At 32.3% G+C, this 21,081-nt stretch overlaps 1 protein-coding gene across 8 annotated transcripts in view; it reads right to left on the reverse strand.

Annotated features, from left to right (window-relative positions):
- LOC118198261 (3',5'-cyclic-AMP phosphodiesterase 4C-like) overlaps positions 1-21,081 on the reverse strand; it is a 539,317-nt gene that overhangs the window by 94,698 nt on the left and 423,538 nt on the right. The window lies entirely within an intron of this gene.

Genomic DNA, 21,081 nt, shown 5'->3' on the forward strand with positions numbered 1-21,081 from the left:
GAGACCGTATAAATTAAATCTTCAGACTGAATTCTATTACATAAAATTAGAAAAAGAGAGCGTTAACTTAAAAATAATGCTATTTCTCTAACAATGATAAAAAATACTTTAAAAGCATTTGCGTGATTCATGCTTAATAGTTTACCTAACGCTGATAAGGATTAAACTCCCAATTGATGTTAACACTTGTCAGTGTTAAAAAGACATCAGAATTCAATATTACGCGTTCCAGGAAAAAATATTTAAATTATTTCATATTAAAATTTAGAAATTATAAAGAAATAAGACTTACACGTTAAAAAAAATTCATTTTAGAACATAATTTATTTATTTTGCTTAGTAGTGGAGCCCATTTAGAAAATTCTGTAGGACTGCCGAAAGAGCTGGAGAAAGATTAATTCAGAGGTAAGGAAACTTCCTTGTATCAAAAATCTGAAAAATAAATGATTGAGTCTTTTCCATGTATAATTTTGGATCTGTAACAATGCTATATTCATTACCTTTAAGATTTTTTTCCGTTGTTAATATGACAGTTCTTTCCATCCCAAAAGCATGCTCAGAAATTTTCGTTTGTCTTACGTACTAGTTTACTAATGAGAATGGTTAAAAAAGGCACAAAAAAATGATAGAAAAATCTCTGACATAGTTATGACTTAAAAAAGATTATACAATTAATTTTTGAATAGCTCTGATTTCTTCTATCAGTGAGATTGAAATTACTAATTTTACAAGCTTCGTGTTTAGTTTTACACATAACTAAGGTATCGCAATTTGTAATTTAAAGTAGATAAAACCTTTTCTATAACTGTTACTTATTTCTTGAAAAGTTTATTCCGTTGAATAATGCAATGAAAAGTATGTTTTTAACTTGGTTACGTTTATTACATTATTAAAGTAACATCTTCCGATATTTGCATATTTTACCAGAGCATTTCCATTTCTTGCAAAAGAAGTGTTACGGTACACTCCCAAACTATCTTTAGCTTTTCAGGATTTAAATTTATGCCAAATTAAGCGTTGTATTTTAGAAGTTTAAAGTCTGAAATAAACGCTTTTCTCTTTATTATAATGCACCACTTATTCACATACATTTCTTTCGTAATTTCGCAGCTTACAAGAGGGGTGTGTCATTGAATCTTTACTAGCACACGCTTCTGTAAAATTACAGCAATCATTCTTCTTCTTTTACTGTCTAACCTCAATTTCAGAGTACAAAAAAAATTCGATCACTCCCCTGTTCTTTTACTCAAATCTAGCTCATAATTCCTATCGATTAATCAGTTTGTCGGCCAGTGCGATTAGTTTATCGATGACATAAAATGGCAGCCATCTACTGAGTTGCATGTTTTGGTCAAGCGCAAGTAGAGAAAGCGATTGTGTTTTATTCTCTCTTTTGTACTGTTTTATTATAAATGTAATCTTAAACGATATCTCAAAACGATCAAACGATACTATTTTTAGGTATCTGTCAGATGAAGACAGGCGAGGTAATGAAAAAATATAGCTGTTTTAAACAGAAAAGTGAAAATATGGAACTGAATAATAATAGTATGTAACTGAATATAATAGTAGTGTATTAGGTATAAATGGATATAGTAATTTCTTAGATAAAGACAAATTTTGGAAACAGAGAAGAGAAAAAGTTGCAGCACATTTTAAAGGAAAGAAAATGTGGATTGGAAAGAAATTGCATACGCACAAATCAAGTGCCAATGGTATTTCTGAAGAAAGTGTAACATTGAAAAATTTAAAAAAATAACTGACGACATTATGATTGGTGAAATAGAATAAAACGCACTAATAATTATATCGAATGCATGTAATCGACTTATTCAGTGAGCTAATTTTAGTTTTAAGTTAGCATCAAATGTAGCTTTTCATATTTTGGGAACGAATAGCGCATTTCACATTTCATCTGCTTCAAAATTTGACTATTAAGAGAGTAAACGCGGTAACTATGCATGGTATTATCAAGAATTTTCTCAAATATAACCCATTTTTTGGGAAATAAAAAAGTCAAGTAATATTAAACACTACTCCAGAATTTAGCAAACAGACAACAAACAGATAAAAAACATTAAGGGAATCACGTTTACAGTACTTTTCTATTTCTGCTAATATTTGCTATTTATTGAATATGTTGTGACAATTTCTGCATCCTGTGGGAATTCTATTTAAAATGAATCAAAAGAACGTCACTAGAAAGCTCTCATAAAGAAAGAGTTCAGTTTCAAAACGTTTTTGTTCTTTTAGTTACCCTGCAGGCAGATCTTCACATAAATTTCACATTACAAGAATTGAAACACGGAAAACGGGTCTAAATATTACACATTTCGAATAATCGCACATACACGCAGAAAAAAAAAAGTCATTGTCACAACAGTGTGCTTTTTCAGCAAGGCACGTTGTGCCGATCAGCAATAGAGAACAGTTAATTCCTCTCATTTCTGATTGAGATAATTGATACAAAAAGTATTCATTAATGTTCTCAATAAGATTACAAAACATTAGAATTTAAAAATCTCCCATTCAATTAGCACAGGATGCAAGAATGTTCTCCGGACTAATGTCAGACGACGCAATTAATTATACCGTTTCATTATTCAGAATGAAACCAACTGAAAGTGAAATAAAAAAAGACAAAGTAACGCGGAGCCCTTTCCTTTCAAGAAGACTTCAAAAAAGTGATAAAAACAATTACAGGAAATTAAGAAACCTCAATCTATTTTAATTGCTCTCTTCTAGATGGTTTTAGGGAGAAAAATAATATCAGTGTAATTGAGTAATAATATCAAATTCCTAGCCATATTCAGTTTGGTTCTTTCGTATAGAAATTACAGATAAAATTACCTAGAAATGTTATACTTGGATGAGTTGGAATACAAAACTTTAAAATAAAAAGAAAAGGTTTTACGCTCACAACTTTATCCGAGCACGCAATTTTGCAAGCATATTCTGAGAAATATTTCTTACACGACATTTATGCCCAAATTTAAATAATTTAACAACATGACAGTTAAAAAACCCAGTTTAAAAAATTAAAAGCTTTATATATATATTTCATAATTTTTTAATCAAGTACATTTTGAATAAATGAAAGATACTTGGTCAGAAGGAATTTGTAGAGAAAAGTCGAACTCATTGATCTTTTAGCTGCCTCGTCACCAAGAACGTTATCCGAAGTGCTGTAGAGACATTAGATAGTCTCTACATTAGAGACATTAGGTAGTCTCTACATTAGAGACATTAGAGACTCTGCAGTAGAGACATTAGGTAGGACATTAGTTTGGAAGCAGGAGAGATTGAAAAATTAGCAACGCCTTCGCCGGGAATCGAACCACGGAACTCTAAATTACGCGCTGAGCATGCAGACTACTACACCACGAAGGCCCGCTAAGAAGGCGGGAGAAATACTATATGTACTCTCCCTTTTAAAGGGCGACTGGGGATTTTAGGGGACCCAATCGTCAAGTCCTGGATGTGGAGAATCATCATACACCACCCTTTTAGTTTGGGCGCTACTGTAGAGGCATTAGATATTTTTGGAACAAGGCGTGATTAAAAAAATTAGCAACGCCCTTCGCCGGGAATCGAAACACGGATCTCTGAATTACGCGCTGAGCGTGCAGACCACTACACCACGAAGAAGGCTGGAGAAATATCTTGCAGTGCACCACAGGGCTTAAGGGAATTAAATTCAGCATTATTACATTTCAGGAATTACAATACATTATTACATATTCAGCCAAGCCTTCCTCGAGAGTTCACTCGTCATCTTTCGTTTTGCGATAGCAATCAGTCTCCTCATACTAGTATACTATAATAGTACTATAGTGTCTAGAAATGATACTGAATACAAGTAATTAGTAATACGGTAATTATAGTAAAGGAATTTCAAAATACAAATATGTAACTTACTGTATATGTAAAAATAAATATATTTTCTATTAATTATAGTTGAATTAAAATAGGACATTCATTTTAATTGTAAAAAGCGGATGTCGCGCTATTTCAGCTTGCATCTCTCACGCTCAGCTACACATTACGTGGAAATAACGAGCTATTGACGCAGTTTAAATACATTTGAACAAATCGCAGGGAAGAAAAATCACTAAGAAAATAATAATAATAATAAAAAAAAAACTTGAACTTGGCGAATTCTTTTTTTCTGAAAGCAGTAGAGAGGAAACAGCAGTTTAGCATAAATGTTTACGCAGGTTTATATAAATAACAATGTTTTAAAATTCTAACAAGTCAAGTACTGTATTATAGTTTTGTGAGTACATATGTATTACTTGAAATAACTTCTTATTATAAATGATATTCAACGAACGCAAAATATTTAAATGTACAAAAGAATTGTTTAGTGATTTCAGTAAACGAATTTGGCTGTGGTGAAAGAGGAAGTACTCTCTTTGAAGGAATTACTGGATGCAAGGCCCGCATGCAATGAAAGAACTGAACATTGTGAATTTCTAACTCTTTTCTTTATAAAGTAAAAGCGCTTTGTAAATAAGTGCCATCTAGCATTAATTTGCTATAATGTAATACCATGGTAATTTTTCTACTATTTGTCCTTATTATCTTTAAAAACGTATTTAAAATAGAACGCCAAATTTGCCATTGCTCCTTTTTAATAACTCTGTAGAGTCACTAGAGTTTTTTTAAGTAGGAGATATGAAAAATGTGCAATGCCCATCCGGGATTCGGACTTGGATCTCTCGAATACGCGCCGAGTGTGCTAACCGTTAAACCACGAAGGCATGCTGGAAGGAGGGAGAAAATACCTTATATACTCCCCCTTTTAATGGGCGACTGGGGAATAGGGGACCCAAATGCCAAATCCTGATGGTGAAGAATAATCATCCACCATCTTTTAGTTCGGGCGCCACTGTACAGACATAAGGATTTTTTTTAAGCAAGAGATGTGAAAAATATGCAAAGCCCTCTCCGGGACTCGAATCTGGGCCTCTCGAATGCACTCTAGTTTGCTAACAGTTACACCAAGAAGGCATGCAGAAAGGAGGGAGAAAATACCTTATATACTCCCCCTTTTAATGGGCGACTGGGGAATAGGGGACCCAAATGCCAAATCCTGATGGTGAAGAATAATCATCCACCACCTTTTAGTTCGGGCGCCACTGTACAGACATAAGGATTTTTTTTAAGCAAGAGATGTGAAAAATATGCAAAGCCCTCTCCGGGACTCGAATCTGGGCCTCTCGAATGCACTCTAGTTTGCTAACAGTTACACCAAGAAGGCATGCAGAAAGGAGGGAGAAAATACCTTATATACTCCCCCTTTTAATGGGCGACTGGGGAATAGGGGACCCAAATGCCAAATCCTGATGGTGAAGAATAATCATCCACCACCTTTTAGTTCGGGCGCCACTGTACAGACATAAGGATTTTTTTTAAGCAAGAGATGTGAAAAATATGCAAAGCCCTCTCCGGGACTTGAATCTGGGCCTCTCGAATGCACTCTAGTTTGCTAACAGTTACACCAAGAAGGCATGCAGAAAGGAGGGAGAAAATACCTTATATACTCCTTCGGTTAAGTATTCGGGCTGCGGATTAGGAGACACAATCGCCAAATCCCGGTTCTGACGAAACATTATCTACCAGATTTTTTTAGTTAGGCGCAACTGTAGAACCATTTGGATATTTTCAACCACTAAGGCGTGAAAAATATGCAATGCCCTTGCCGGGACTCGAACCTGGACCTCTCGAATTTGCGCCGAGTGTGCTACCGTTAATTGCGAAGGCATTCTGAAAGTAGGAGGAAGATACCTTATAACGCCTTTTCTAACCTTTTTAGCTTTTTATGACTTTAATGGAAAAGCTTTCGATTTCAGTTTAGATTATAAACTGAAATTTTCAAGTTGCAACTTTTCGAAGTTTGTTTTTAAAGAAATTTTGCATTAAAGTTTAAATAAAGATTATGCGGCAAAAAACATGCATTTGTTATTCGTAGCATTGACTTTTACATGTCAAATATTACTTACATTCTAACATATCCTAAAAGTTAAAGCTGCAGTGATATGGAGCATTGAAAAGAATAATACGAAGAAATTATTTTATTAAAGAATCTATCTGGGAAGCATATGCGTGTGACAAATAGAATACAATGGAGCAACATATCAGATACTAAGTTGATGCAAATCGTCGAAAACTTCCCGCTATTCATAGGAGATCGTGCTTAGAAAAGATAATAGGATATTATCGGCCAATAAAAGCCATGTTTAGAGAGAAGATCGTTTTGTATTCAAGTTATAAATGGTCGTGTCAACGATTCGAATCCACTGTTTACATAAGGACACAATTAGCCTTTGTTGGTGATTTGAAGTTACTTAGATTTTGTGCTATTATTTGAAGTGCTTTCTTCCCTCAAATGCAATGTAATATGACATCATATGCTTCTGGAAAGTGTACTTTTCATAATTGATATCTATAAAGATGGATACAAAGATACTACAGAAATGGCTTAATAACGGCTTAGCTATAGCGGGTTTGTTGGAGTTTTCTGTGTATTTGTTTTTCCCTCTTATTTTAAAATGTATATAAAATTCATTACTGCACGTGTTTAGTTCCTCAATATAATATTATATGCTGAACATTAAATATTTTACCATGCTTAGTCTTCATTTCCTGAACGGTAATTAAATTCACCCTTTCAAGTAATATATTAAAAGTGGATGAGGAAATTGCTCGCAGTGGGAATGCTGTGCTTAGACGCATTACAGATATTTAAAACGAAGTATTCTTTCTCTAATTTGAGTTAATTTTTGTTCTAAGCGGTTTTATTAATTGGATTTCGAAACTTTTAACAACAAAAGCAATTTGTAATAGATAACTCACTCATACAGAGAACCCTAATATAAACCTACGTACAAAATCACATGATGTGACTAATCTGTAATTTCAGTGTTTTCCGCATAGGTTAAGTAAACGGGGCGATTAAATACACATCTTATTAAGTGATATTTATGCCTGCATTTCTCAGCATTATTATTCATGCGTATTAAAAAAATTGTGTTTTTATTTTTGAAGTTTTAGTCTACAAATAAATTTATCACATTTCATACACATTAGTTGTAGCTAAAGAATGAAAAAGTACAGAACACATAGATTTTATTATCACTTCGAAGTGGTGCGAATAACTGTTTTCTACAGCAACATTTAAACGTTAAACTATTTCATTAATCATATTAAAATGCATAGCGTTTTCGTGCAAGAGAAATATATGATGTGTGCTTTACATATAGCAATACATTGCAGTGAATATTTATAACTATATATTGGGTCTAATATCTGTTTATTTACTGGTATTATACATTATTTCAGTTTTAAGAACTCTTCTTTCGGTACAGTTGTACTGAAAACATTAAAAAATGCAAAGACTTCGGCAATATTTCAGGGGAAAAATATTACTTTTAATATCCTTCGAAATAGTTGCATATCAAACTTTAAATAACAAGCTAGCTGATTGTTGCAAAACATCCTTTTTATACCTCGCTTAGTCAATTAATTGCAACACAGCATATTAATCAACATAAAAATTACATGTAAATATTAAACTTGATAGCCATTTATTTAATTTTCCTCCGTTTTCATTATGATTAAAGAAAGTTAAAGCAAAATATAGATTTAACGAAAGCCAAAACATAGATATCATAATAAAAATGTATATTTTTAATACAGTAACCAATAGAAAATAATCAATCACGTGTTCATAAATGGAAAAATTCCACATTCAAATTCATTACAGATGCAGTATTTTCCAAGAACTGCTGTTAGACTAAAAGAAAATTAAATTGAAAATATTCAGAAATGGAATTAGAAATTGATCAATATTCAGCGATGTAAAAACATTAAGTAAGAAGATACGTTTCAAATATTGAGTTCGTTCAGTATGGTTTTATTACTATTAATAAAAGAGAATTTCCGGAGCCATAATTGAATCAGCTCATGACAGGAATATTAGAGAACGGAATTAACTATAACAAACTCTTTAGAGCAAAAAAAAGTCTTCATTCTCTAAAGAAATTTTAAAATACATTCACATTTCAGAAAGATAAAACTTTTTATTCAAAAAGAGTTATAACTTACGTAAAAAGTATCTGCATAAACTTTTAAGCATAACTGAAAATGAAATAAATTTTCTTATTTTATCTGCTGTCTTTTTAGTGTCACCTTTTAAAAAATAAAAGAAACTCGAGTTTGGGAATACGCGGGAGTAATTTAACTCCTGCTTCTACAGTGAACGATAGGCCCACCAGAGACCGAGCGGTAAAGTCGCTGAATACTGATAGTTTGGTGCGGATTCGAATCCCGGCGAATGGGCTGTATGCATGGGCGTTTTCATGATTTTCCCCGTGTGTAACGTATATATAAATCAGTTTCCCTTAGAAAGTCCTCCTCGAAGGCATTCCTTCCCTTACAAAGTCCTCCTCAAAGGCATTCCTTCCCTTAGGCAGATAGCCCTTGAGTGCTTTACCGTTATCAAATAAACCAATCGAATCTAAAGTGACCGAGTGGCCGTAGCTGTGAGAACAGATGATGTTACGCACAACTCCATAAGTGGAGATAAGATAGCAACAATAACAATGATTTCTTTGTTACATTACTACATATTTTAAGCTCTTGGCAATCGCCGACGAATAAGTGCTTGCTAAGTACATTCCATCGAGTGACAATGGCAACGTGATCGCTTTGTGAGACTAGCCTTTAGATATTCCTCTACAAAGAGTTTTCATTTCTACAAGACCGTACAAATACTTCCTTAATAAACGAATTTAGTCTTTGAATAAAAAAATCATTGGTATTAATATATTTAATATAAATCTTGAAATCTAGCCTAAAAAATAATTTCCACAGAAAAATCATTTCAGCTTTTCATTTTCATACGACGAATACTTCTGAAAGTTAACGTCCTTGTCTAATATAAAAAATGTCACAATCCTTCATTAATATTTTTGAGAAACATATCTTAGAAATTATAGCTTTTTAATTTAAATTATTCAGAAAACGTTCACTATTATCTTCATGTTTTGAAATTTAAATTATTTTAATTACGACAGCTAATAAAGAAAAAAGTAGGTGTTCACGATGAATGCGTTTGAAAAAAAATATTCAATTACAGTCTCGATTAAGCTTCAAAGGCTTAAAACCATATATGTTATGTGGGTCTTCTAAGTCTTGCATTTAAGAAAATTAGGAAACTCATATGATTCATTTAGAGGATGCTGAAGATTTAAAAAAATGCGGCGTCTACCTAATAAACAGATATCACCGTTACTCGGATACATAAGTAACAGAGTAAAAATGTAAGTTTAATTAAATTTAGCACCTACGATTTTCCAATCATTTTTCGTCGAATCATTTTCCTGGTAACATCACCTATCAGTGTAGTTATCAAAGGATAATAATAATAAAAAGAATAACTTTCTTTCAGGTATAAGACTTAAAGTAACAAAATATAAATTTTTTTAAGATCAAAGTTTAATGCTGCAGCCTGCGAATCATCTCAGGAAGTCAGAGATCAAATTCCACCAATGTAACATTAGAGATTTTGCATAAAGAAAAAAAATAAATAAATAAAAATCTGAAAGGTTTCAGATTTTAAATTACGTCCAAAGGGGCGTTTTTTTAACATTTTGTCTGTTACCTTTATTTATTAAATATCATGTTCTTCGCACTTAAACCATAAAATTCATTTAGAGAGCAATATCGCAAAATAGTTTTAAATGGAGCATATCTTTAGAATTTTCGATACAAAGTCTCGCTCGCTGGAGATAAAAATGTTTTTCTGTACAACGTTGCCATTGCACGCTTTGAAATCCTTGAGTTTGTTAATCAAAAATTCGCTAAAGTTTTACAAAATGTGAAATCGATAATAAAACAAATTCCAAATTTCAAATTTGAGCTTTTACATGCCCACATTCGCAGTAGGATTACGTCATTCAAAATTCGATGGCTCTATGTACTGTTGTTTTATCACAATGCGAGAAATATACATACATTTAATGCAGATTTTTCATTATTTAATTTCTTCAAATATAACGCAGGACTCTAAGATTTGGTGGCAACAATTTGAAAAGTCAAACGGACATTTATAGTGAACCAACGCAAAATCGCAAAACGAAAGCAATAGTCCTTCAGGGACAAAGTCCCTTCGGACTAAAAAATACTCCTCATTCCTACTTAATACACCCATCATTCATATAAAATGTAAAATCTTAATTAATTCTACGCTAGTTTGAATAAGATGTGTTGTTGTGTGGCCAGCTTGTTTATTATAAAACCGACATTTCACATAAAAATATTAGTCGGGATTTACTGAACTTGTAAAATTTAATGCTTTCAAACCTCATGGGCTAATGGATGACAAAGGAACTAAGATGAAGTGTAAAACAACTGTAAGTCATATGAATACTCTGACTGGTAAAACGCTAGCTATTGCCCATAATAATTGAATCGCGATCCTACTGGATGTACTTGAAATAATCTGCTTGATGATTTAGTTGGTTATTTTAAAAGGATACAACACGAAATTTACAAGAATTGCTATATTTTACATATTTTTATCTCAGAAATTGCTTATATATAAACTATAATTTAATCTTACAGATGAAAGAACAAAGTATTCTCCTCATTATCTCTGAACGAAACAAGGGAGAATAGGTCAAGTATCTTTACAGCTGATTATCTGCGTATTTCTTATGCAAAAAAGTTCCTGAATGTATTCTGTCAGAAAGCTATTTTTATTTCTAAATCAAATAGCAACTTTCTTCGGTGGGATGTAAACTATAAAAAGTGTTTGTTAATTTTTACTTCCTTATGCAAATTATCGTAATAGCAAAAATTTTCGGGCATCATATTTTAAAGGAAATATCCATTTTGACCGCTCCGTAATCCATTTGGACGACTTTTTTTGCGTGTCGTTTGCATATACGGATATAATGAAGGTCACTTTGTTCCAAAACAGATTCTAAAATAGATTAAGAAAGAATTGTTTAGTGAAGTCTGTAGTGAATTATTTAGTATCTACGTAGGTCCTTATTTATGTATCTCGTATAATTAAAAAACGAGTAGCCGTAGAGAACGTTGAAATTTTCTGTATGAGACTGTTTTAACATCTAGTTGCGCACCTCTCGTTTTTATTGCAAGCGGCAGTACCAAAAGTATAAATATACTCACCCCCTTTACTCAGCTTAAAAGGTCTTTACTCAACCTTTATTTTCTCAATCGTTGTTTGTAGCTATACACTTTCAGTTGCAGAAATGTTTTAAATCGGTTAAATTAGAATAATTAGAGAAAATAAGTTTAAATGAAGTGCAGCAAAAATCCTGTATAATTTAATAGATCGTACAAGGAAACCATGTGGTGTCGCCATCAGATGTATTAATATTCTTACAAGACAGCTCAAATCGGTTAATCAAGCAATCAATTAATTATTAAGTAAAAAACTTGTAATTGTTTTTAGATGGCTAAAAATGTTTCTTCTTTTCCCCTTATGTACGCGCTCCTTGCCCAGTTAAGGAAATCGGTTCCCTAAGATTTCATACTAATGCAAAAAATAGTTGACAAAAATATTCTAGCAGTAGTATGATTTGCAACAATTATATAGTTGCGTTCAATGCTACACTTTTGTAATACGTAAATGTGTTTACGTTCAGCTACTCAAAGCAGTATAAAATTTGAACAATAACAACTCAGTAAACAGTTAATTCAATAGGAAAAGGCCTTTCCTTAATATTAGATTTCCAGTTATTCTGTAATACAATAAATCCTGCTCATGACAGGGAAAAGTTTTTAACCATTTGCAAATCATTTTATGTCTTGTAAAGAAATATGATTCTGTACCTTTAAGCGCATCAGTTTTAGAGTCTGTGCTTCGGCGACATAGGCAATTTTTCGGTTCACCACTGGAATGGAACCCATTCGGAAGCTACCAGTTTCCAGTTTCATTATTTCTAACTCTTTGTCTCTGGTGTCACATCGCGAAAAAAAAAAAAAAAAGAATATTAGAAAGAGATACTTCGAAGACAGATGCTTATTTTTTATTAATGGAATAGGATAGTATGTAACCATAAATTAACTAAGGGAACAATGCCCTTGTAAAGAATTTTCTAAGGAAAACCGTACTATATTTACGTTAGTTATGGAGAAAACTATGGAACTGCCGTCCATTATCCAGCATCTGAACTTCACCAGATTCGAACTACAAGGTGAGACAAATACAAGTACAACTAGGCTAGGAAAAAAGAAATGCACCATTGGTCGTACAGGTGTGCTCCCGGCACATTATGCTCCAGACCAATTTTGATGGATAACACCTCAGAGGACGGTCTTCTTCCACCAAACCATACAGGAGGACTTTCGGCTCACCGTGTATTTTAAGCGTTCCTATGCCACATAGTCACTACAAACATCCTTGCTGATTTGAGCTCTAGCCTAGCAATACAACAGTCAGAAGCATTAACCTCTGTGCAGAGCAGCAGAGGGTGAGGCATAGAAACGTTCCTTAGAAGCCCATTGCAAAGGAAGAGGAGATCGTAGGAAAAGTGGATATGATCATGATGACCACAACAGCCGCGGAAGTTTCTGTCTAGTACCTCTAAGCAGAAACAATTTAAGTGAACAACGAAACAGCGTGCGTGGAAAATCGAAGTCTATTTTTTGTGCAACGATTTCGTGGAGATGCAAGAGTGTATTTCTGTGGTTAGAGAGCTTCAAAACAACTGAGAGTGTAGAGAAAAATTCCCCAAGACGGCGACGAACCGTTATGACGCCAGAAAATGTGGAGGAAGGTCGAAATTTGATTTTAATATCTCCAAGACACTCTACTCGTCTTACGAATATTCGATCATTCGATACGTCAAATCCTTCACGAGCGTCTTCAGTTATATTCCTGCAGGAGGTTTGTTTTGCAAGAATCATCAGCGTATTATTTCCAGTACCAAGTAACGGTGTATGAAACTTAATTGGAAAATGTTACGCTTTGATGCACTAGTTTTCGTTAGTAATGAGGTACATTTTCACCTATCCGGAAGTCTCAAGAAGCAGAGCATGTGTTATTGAAATGGTAAGAACCCTAGAGAACTCTATGAGAGGCCACTTCAAAATGATAAGGTGAGAGAGTGGTGCACGTTTTCGGGAAAGTTATATTTATGTTTTGAGGAAGACAATCAAACCTTAACAATTAACAGTGGTATCTGGATATAATACAACATTTTTTACAACTCAGCTCTTTCAAAACTTCACCTAAAAATGTTTGATTCTAACAGGATAATGTTTTTAGTGAGGTACCTCAAGATAGAGGTTTCTTAAAGCATTTCTCTACAAACCTACTTCCGCTAAAGGATGTTACCTGACAGGAAATAGCCAAATTTCTGGTGTACTTGTTGGTAGTTATTGAGGTGAACAACAGAAATAGGTTGTATCAGTGTACAGAGAATGGAATTCGAGATATTTTGTTTAAACTAGATATTTTGAAACTTCAAATTATACTCTTTCAGCAAAAAATAAATTTTGTCTATTATCAATACTGCTTCTATTTGTCTTTAAATGAAAAGAAATTTCTGCCTCGCACGCACACTGTACTGTTTATTCAGCTCTCTGATCCATTCGCCCACGGATGTCTGCTAAGTGGAAGCATACAACAAGTAGAGCACCATTTCCGTCTCAACAACTGTCAGGAACAGACTAGAATGTTAAATCTTTAAGTAACAGATTAAACTGACAAAATCTTCCTTCTGTGCTTGCCTTCTAGTTAATGCTTTTAGGTTTAGTCCATCAGTGGGAAAATAGATGATGTCCACTCAACACTGGTAAGCTCATCACGGTTCCGTTTCCGGCTACTGAATGGACAGCTTACATGGAATTTTCTGGTTTTTGCCATGCGTAAGATGAATGAATCCCAGCCAGTGATCCTTAGAAAATTCTCCCAAAAAAACATTATTTCTCAGCCAAATAATTCCTTAGTTCCATAATTTGACAAATTGCAATGGACAGATATCATTGATAAATTATACCTAACAGAAAAGTAAGAACATTTTCATTTCCCCTGATTTCTTACCTATCAGTACAGTGTATTTATAGGATTCACGTAGAGTAGATTTAAAATAACTGAATGGAGTAAATTTAAAAAATAAGTTTATTTGTAACAAGAAAGCACTGAAACAAAAACCATGTTTTGAACACACATTTTTATTTCGGCATAAGGCAAAGGGTTAATTTTTTCAATGAACATCAGTACAAACGCAGCCTGGATCGAAATTGTTCTTGTGAAATCTCTTTTGTTTAATTTTACCCGTTATCTTTTGCCAACTATTTTATTTCATTAATTAGAAGATAATTTTAAAAGAAAATGGTTCTAGAAGAGGGCATTTTTCCATATACATTATTAAACTACTTACGAACAAATTACGTTCAAGAGGAATTACATCAACATGTGTATATATAATGTTCGTAATATTTTTAGAAATTTAAGGGCATTTGATTATCATGCTGTTCTATGCTCTCCCATTTTTCATGAGTTTTAATAATTCGCAAACAATGCGTCAGTAAGGGTGGAACATTTAATTCTATGTGAACAGGCTCCATATAAGTCATCAAAGTATTTATGTATGGAAAATCCTACACCAAGGCCTCCCTTTCATTAGCTCTCGAGTACTTTGCTACATTCAAACAAATCATGTACCGAATAATATCTCAAAAGATGCGCAAGAGTTACTTTTGATATTTACTTGTATATGTTAGGTGTAGAAAAAATAGCGATGACGTTAAACAAATGAGAATACTTTAGGATGCTGGCTCGTTTCATAGCAATACTAGGATACCTCTTTTTCTTTCAAAATTAGAAAAACAAAGCTACAGAACTTTGAAAACTTAGTATAAACTATTTTTTCATTTATTGTCTACTTAACTAAAACTGCTTAGCTTTAAAAGTTTGCAATATTTGAATTTATACGTTCAATTATAGTGAAAACAAACGCCTACTGGTTTCTTCTACAATTGCTACAGTATATTTCTTACGCGTCACCTTTCACTTGCCTACGTTTTCCGTTCGTTAGAGGAGAAATTATGTAGAAGAAAACAGTTTCAGAGCAGAAAATTTTCCGACTAAAGTACTTATGTGTATATAACGTTAGGTTATCAAGGCATAACTTAAAGTACAAATTCGCATACTGCGAACTCTAACTTATTCTTGCTTGTCTGCGAATAACATTCAGACTTACGCACATGACTATGCACCATTAGAGCATGAACTAACTATAAATCTGAAGAATAAATGCTTTTAAATATTTTAAAAAATTACTTAACGAAAATAAAGGAAACTTTAATCACTTATATTTACAATAAAGCAAAGTCTAGAATCATACAACAACGACTCACTCTGTTAAACTTATATAGTTTAATGAAGAAGCTCTAATTATATTTTAGCTTGAGGTGCTGAAGAAATCACTGCACCAGTAAACTAATGTGGTTGACCGACAGTAGCTCTAATTATAGTTTAACTTAGATTACTGAAGAAATCACCACACCAGAACAATTGTCTTAACTACACTGTTTTAATTAGCTATCATTCATTTGGTTCTGAAGCTGGTGGAAAATATACGAAAGGTAATGCAAGATAGAAAATTAAGGTTTAACTGATTATAAATGAAGAAGTAGGAAGCTTTTAGAAAACTAAACTCTAAGTGATATTTCACAGTTTTTCTATTGTAATTTCATATTTTTTTGATCCCGTCAAATCTATAAGGTGTTGTAAAGGTGAATGGGCTTTTGTTGTGCAATCACGTCATAACTGTAGCTTAGCGTCCAGTTACTGTAGCTCGCAGCCGACGAGAAACCGCACCATCTACTTTTCGTATTACTTTTAGTTGTATTAGCGCAAGTAGTGGCGAATAAAGTTTTTTTTGCTTAATCGTTGACTTGTATTCATACAGCCAATAGCTCTCCAGCCATTAGTGATAACTTGCTAAGGTCAACTGTTAGGTTTGCCAAGAGGTAGTTCTTAGTTATATATTTAATAACAAAGTTCACAACTTCTCGAAAAGATGCAGCAGAATCACTGACTATGTCTTTGACAAAACAACATACTTCATACATTATGCCAAAATTAATATTAAATTTTTCTACTCTCGAGCAATCCCCATATGTATTCCAAGATATGAAATTATATACGCAATCCCACACGCATAAATAAACAACATCTTAAAAGTCCTCAGACTGCTTTTGGCGATCATCCAAAGATGTCAAACAGATCCGAAGGTTTAGATGTTACCAAAAAAAAAAAAAAAAAAAAAAAAAAAAAGGCTCATCCACGGCTATGTTTTTTTTCACTACAAACGGAGGAAATATAGTAACAATAGTTATTGTGTTTAATTTTACGCCTGGATTTAAAATAATCTTTTTATGAGACTACGCTTTTGTCGCTTAACAAACGAGCGTAGTGAGCTAGAAACATATTCAATGAATACTCAGGGAAACTGTCAGTAGAAATTAACTAAAATAGTTACGATACGAATATATTTAAATCTCAATATAAGTTCAAGTTTGAGTAGAATTTTGTTTTCTTATCTCCCGGGAATGCTTAATACTCAAAACGCGCCACTCACACAAGAGGCTTATCTTATCACGTATTGCAAAGGCTTCTGTTATTGACCGGCAAGTGTTTACTCTGCCTTTATTTGTAGAAAGAACAAGACCTAGCTTAAAATATTTCCCTCATTGTCTGTCTTCTTGTGGTAAAATACATTTTTCGAGGAAAATTTCGATACCGAAGGTTTATCAAACTATACACTTTTCCTTAAAATTTCATTGAATCTCATTTGATGTAGGAAATCATGTAATCTGGAAACTTTCGGGAGAAAAGCACATTTTAAAACTACTTAAACATAATTTGAATATTTTCTCAGTGATTGCCATAGCAAAGCACACTTATTTGTTAAACAAAATATGTATATATTCTTCTGGCTATAAGATGTGAGGTAGATGATACGTAGGATAGTTTTAGATAACTGATATCAATTGTTCACTATACGTAAGATAGTTTTAGATAACTGATATCAGTTGTTCACTCATTTTACTAGATGAAGTTTGCAGTCGAATTAACATGAAATGAAAATACTGAAATAAAGTTCATTGCAAATATGCGAAAGATCAAAATATTGTACTTACATTGTACTTAAACTTAAGAGAATTCAAATTTCTATCAATTTCACCTTCAAGATTGCTTTTAAAAATTTTATATTGCTTTATTAAAAGTGAAACAAGTGCAATAAAGTACTTCTGTTTACCTATTATCCTATGAAGCTGCCTTTAATATTTCGAAAATTGATTAAACGAAACAAAGAAGCAAACTAAATCAGAAGTAAACAAAAATGGTGACTTTAATTTCAAGATTTAAAGGAACTTAGCTTGAACTAAGCTCCATAAGCTTCCGTATGTTTTCTATCACAACCGTCGCATAAACACCGACTCAATATAATGTATATTTAATTGATTCGTTGTACATGTTTAGTCATTTTCGACATTAATTTATATTTCGATGGGCTTTTAATTTTTTTAAATGAGAAAAACAACTTTGAGCAAAATAAATGGGAAGCTTTTGTTAATCTATGTGGTCTATTCGGTTAAGATCTAGCAATATTTGCAACTTATTGTCGCGCGTTAAAGATGAGTCCAACAAAGACAGCCATTTAAAAAACACATTTCTTAAAATTTGTATACATTTGTATAGTGATAAAATTAAGAATCTGCTTTTGAAACTTATCGAAATATTGTCTTTTAACAAATTTAGTTTTGGGGACAAAATATGTTATGGAACAACATTTAAACAAAAATAAATAAGAATAAAAAAGAAATCTGAAAAGATACAAATTTTAACGTTGCACCAGACAGTTTGCTGAGGTTTCTTATGCTCTCGCTGAACATCGGAGGTTAAGAATCTGCTCTTGGACTCACTCCAGATAACGTTTTTCTAGTCTCCTTTATTATGAAGCTTCGCTTTCTTCGCACTTACTCCATATACAATGCAACAGCAAAATCGCAAGATAATTTAACAGAAGTATAACAGCAAATGTTTAGAATTTCCGATGCAGTGTTAAGCGTTGGCATACGTTTGTTTCAGTATCAGTTAATCAAATCAATGTTTAGGTTTTCTTAGTAAGATTATTTACATACTTTGTTTGGCTTTTATTATTAACATTTTGTGCTTTAAATTTTATTTTTTAAAAATATCGTTCTTTGCACTTCCTGACAGAATGTTAAATTTTGATATACATTTTTTTATATCCGCTATATTATTTATTTAAACACTAGCCGCCTAAATTAGTTATCATAAAAAAGAAAAGTATCAATAATTTTTATGATCCCAGCTATTGTAATTTCATAAAAACATTTAATCTGTTTGATTAAATATATCATGATTTTAATGCGTTTTTATTTAAATTAATCATATCAAAAAGTAAAGAGATATTATTGTGTCTGTTCTTTTGAATCTTTAATCTGTTACTCAATAACTTTACAGATTAAATCTGAAAGCTAATATATCTTAGGGTTTACTGAATGGCAACACACTGGGGCGTGAAAAATAAAAGTATTTTATTTTCGGCAGTGGCCACTCATGTTTTCAAACAACGGAGTTTGCTGATTAAAAAGAAATTAAAGAGAAATATATTACACATTGCCGAATGGCAGCGGTCTGGCGCTCTGGAGATTAAAATGTTTTATTCCGAACGGTGGTGCAACTTTTCAATGTCAGCTGAGTTAGTAGAGACATTAGGTATTTTTGGAAGCAGGCAATATGAAAAATTAGCAACACCTTCGCCGGGAATGGAGCCGCGGACCTCTCAATTACGCGCTGAGCATGCAGACCATTACACCACGAAGGCATGCCAAGAAGGAGGGTGAAGTACCTGATAAGTTTGCTAATCAAAAATTTATTAAATATGTATAAAATGTGGAATTAATCACAAACAAATTCGAGCTTCAAGATATGTAGGTTCGAGTAGGAGACAACATGAATTTAAAACTAGGTGGCTCTAGATGTCTTTTTTCCACAATACGAAGAATATACATACAGACTGTTCAATACTTAAGGTTTTTAAAATAACACATAGCAATAACACTTGGAGGCAAACATTTTAAAGGTGATTTGAACCCAAACGTCATATACACAAAAAGTGAGTTTCGACGGGCGAAAATGAATTGCAGAAGAAGATAGCAATCAATCAAACTGTCGAGCCTTCCCTAGCTTTTACTTCTAAATTTAAAAAACTGTGCTTACACCTTTTTCTTTGCTTCGTTTAGAAGTCAAAAGGGCAATATATTCAAAACGTAACTTCATTTTAAATCGGAAAAATTAAGCGTAATTTTAAGGAAATATAAAACACTCGAGAACATATGTCTTTTAGCCGATTTACAGTGTTGCAGTAAATATTTTTCGCACATCAGATAGAAATTTCTATCAGCTAAAAATCATATCTTCATGGCTAGTTTGTCACTATTAATAAATTTTCTCGCCTATAACGATATACTATGACAAAGAATACAGATAACTTAAAAAAATTAGTGAAATGTATATACGTTCTGTGCTGTCGAAAATTGGTTACTTTTGATCAGACATGATGTTATTTTTATGAGAAACGTTTAATAGTTATTACATACGTTTATTTTACATACATATATATTGTAAACGTTCAATATAAATTAAATAGTGAGTGAGTAAGAGCAGCCAGCGAATTGTGGTTGTATACTGTCAAAGACGCAAAAATTCTTCGAAGGAAAAGCTGTACTGAAAGTAAAAAAAAGTGTTTAGAGACGAAATACCTTTATTTAAAATTTTGACAAAACTAATTTATGTTAAAATGCATGTCATTAGCTTGATAATAAAGTAGTTGAGTTAACTCATTCAGAAAGAGAATACATTTTTAGATGCAATTAATATAAGTATATTGGATAAAAACAGAACACTGGATTATACTTTGTATTGCCAAATGAACTTTATAATGCCAATATAAAGTAGCATCAATACACCAAATAGTTGTTATATTCTATCCAAAAGACTTTCGATCAGAAATATAAAAAAATTCATGCTTGTCTCCTTTTGATTAAATGGGCCGAGTTCCGTTTGAAATTAAGGCGAATAATAAATATATTGTTTCCTATCATTTTTAATGCACACGCCTATTTATTAAGTTTATTCTCCAAACGTAATTCGATCATATAATTCATAATTACAAACAAATAAAATTCAAAGTTTTGTGATGGTAAATTATAGAGCTTAAAATGCAAGTTATGGTACAAATTCGATAAATTAACTTCAAGAAGAGAAGAAGTTTTGAATATATTATCTAGCTTGTTAAAAAAAAATACGCTTCTATTTGCGAATTTACAAAACAATTAATTTATTACTACAGTAAAGCATTAATTATACTTTATGAATTTTATAGCTGTTTAAATATTTCAAGCTTTGTTTTTTTTTTAAATTTAAGCATTGTACAACAAAGCACATGTATTAAATTATGCACTCACAAACACGCACACACATATATATATATATACATATTGGTGTGTTTATGTGTGCATACAGACACTGAGATTACATATCTATATAGTATATGTATTATACCATACATGTATATAAATAGTATATTAAAAAATTAAGTGGGATATTAAAAAAGCTGTTTAAAAACCGTTTTCTCAATCACATGATGTCTATGCACGCTAAATGTAGTAAATAAATAAAAGTAACTTAATTAAATGCTGTCAAATCTCACCACCATACTTAGCACATATTTAGCTTTCTTTACAAACGCATTCTCTACTCTATATACGCATGTATATATTATATATGTGTGTGTGTATGTATAGGTTTGTATGAACGTATTTTCTCTCTCTTATAAACTTATATTGAATAATTTCAATGGAATCAAATGCAAACAACGAAATAATAATCACCTAAAATTAATAGAGGAGCCATATGTAAGGTTTTCTGTAATTAAAGTCATTAAAACATAATATAAATCATGAAAAAATAGATTAAGTAGCGCACGGTATTTTAATCTAATT

Source organism: Stegodyphus dumicola, chromosome X2, assembly GCF_044657685.1.
Source record: "Stegodyphus dumicola isolate Sdum_Otavi_A_Nest chromosome X2, ASM4465768v1".
Classification (NCBI taxonomy): Eukaryota; Metazoa; Arthropoda; class Arachnida; order Araneae; family Eresidae; genus Stegodyphus; species Stegodyphus dumicola.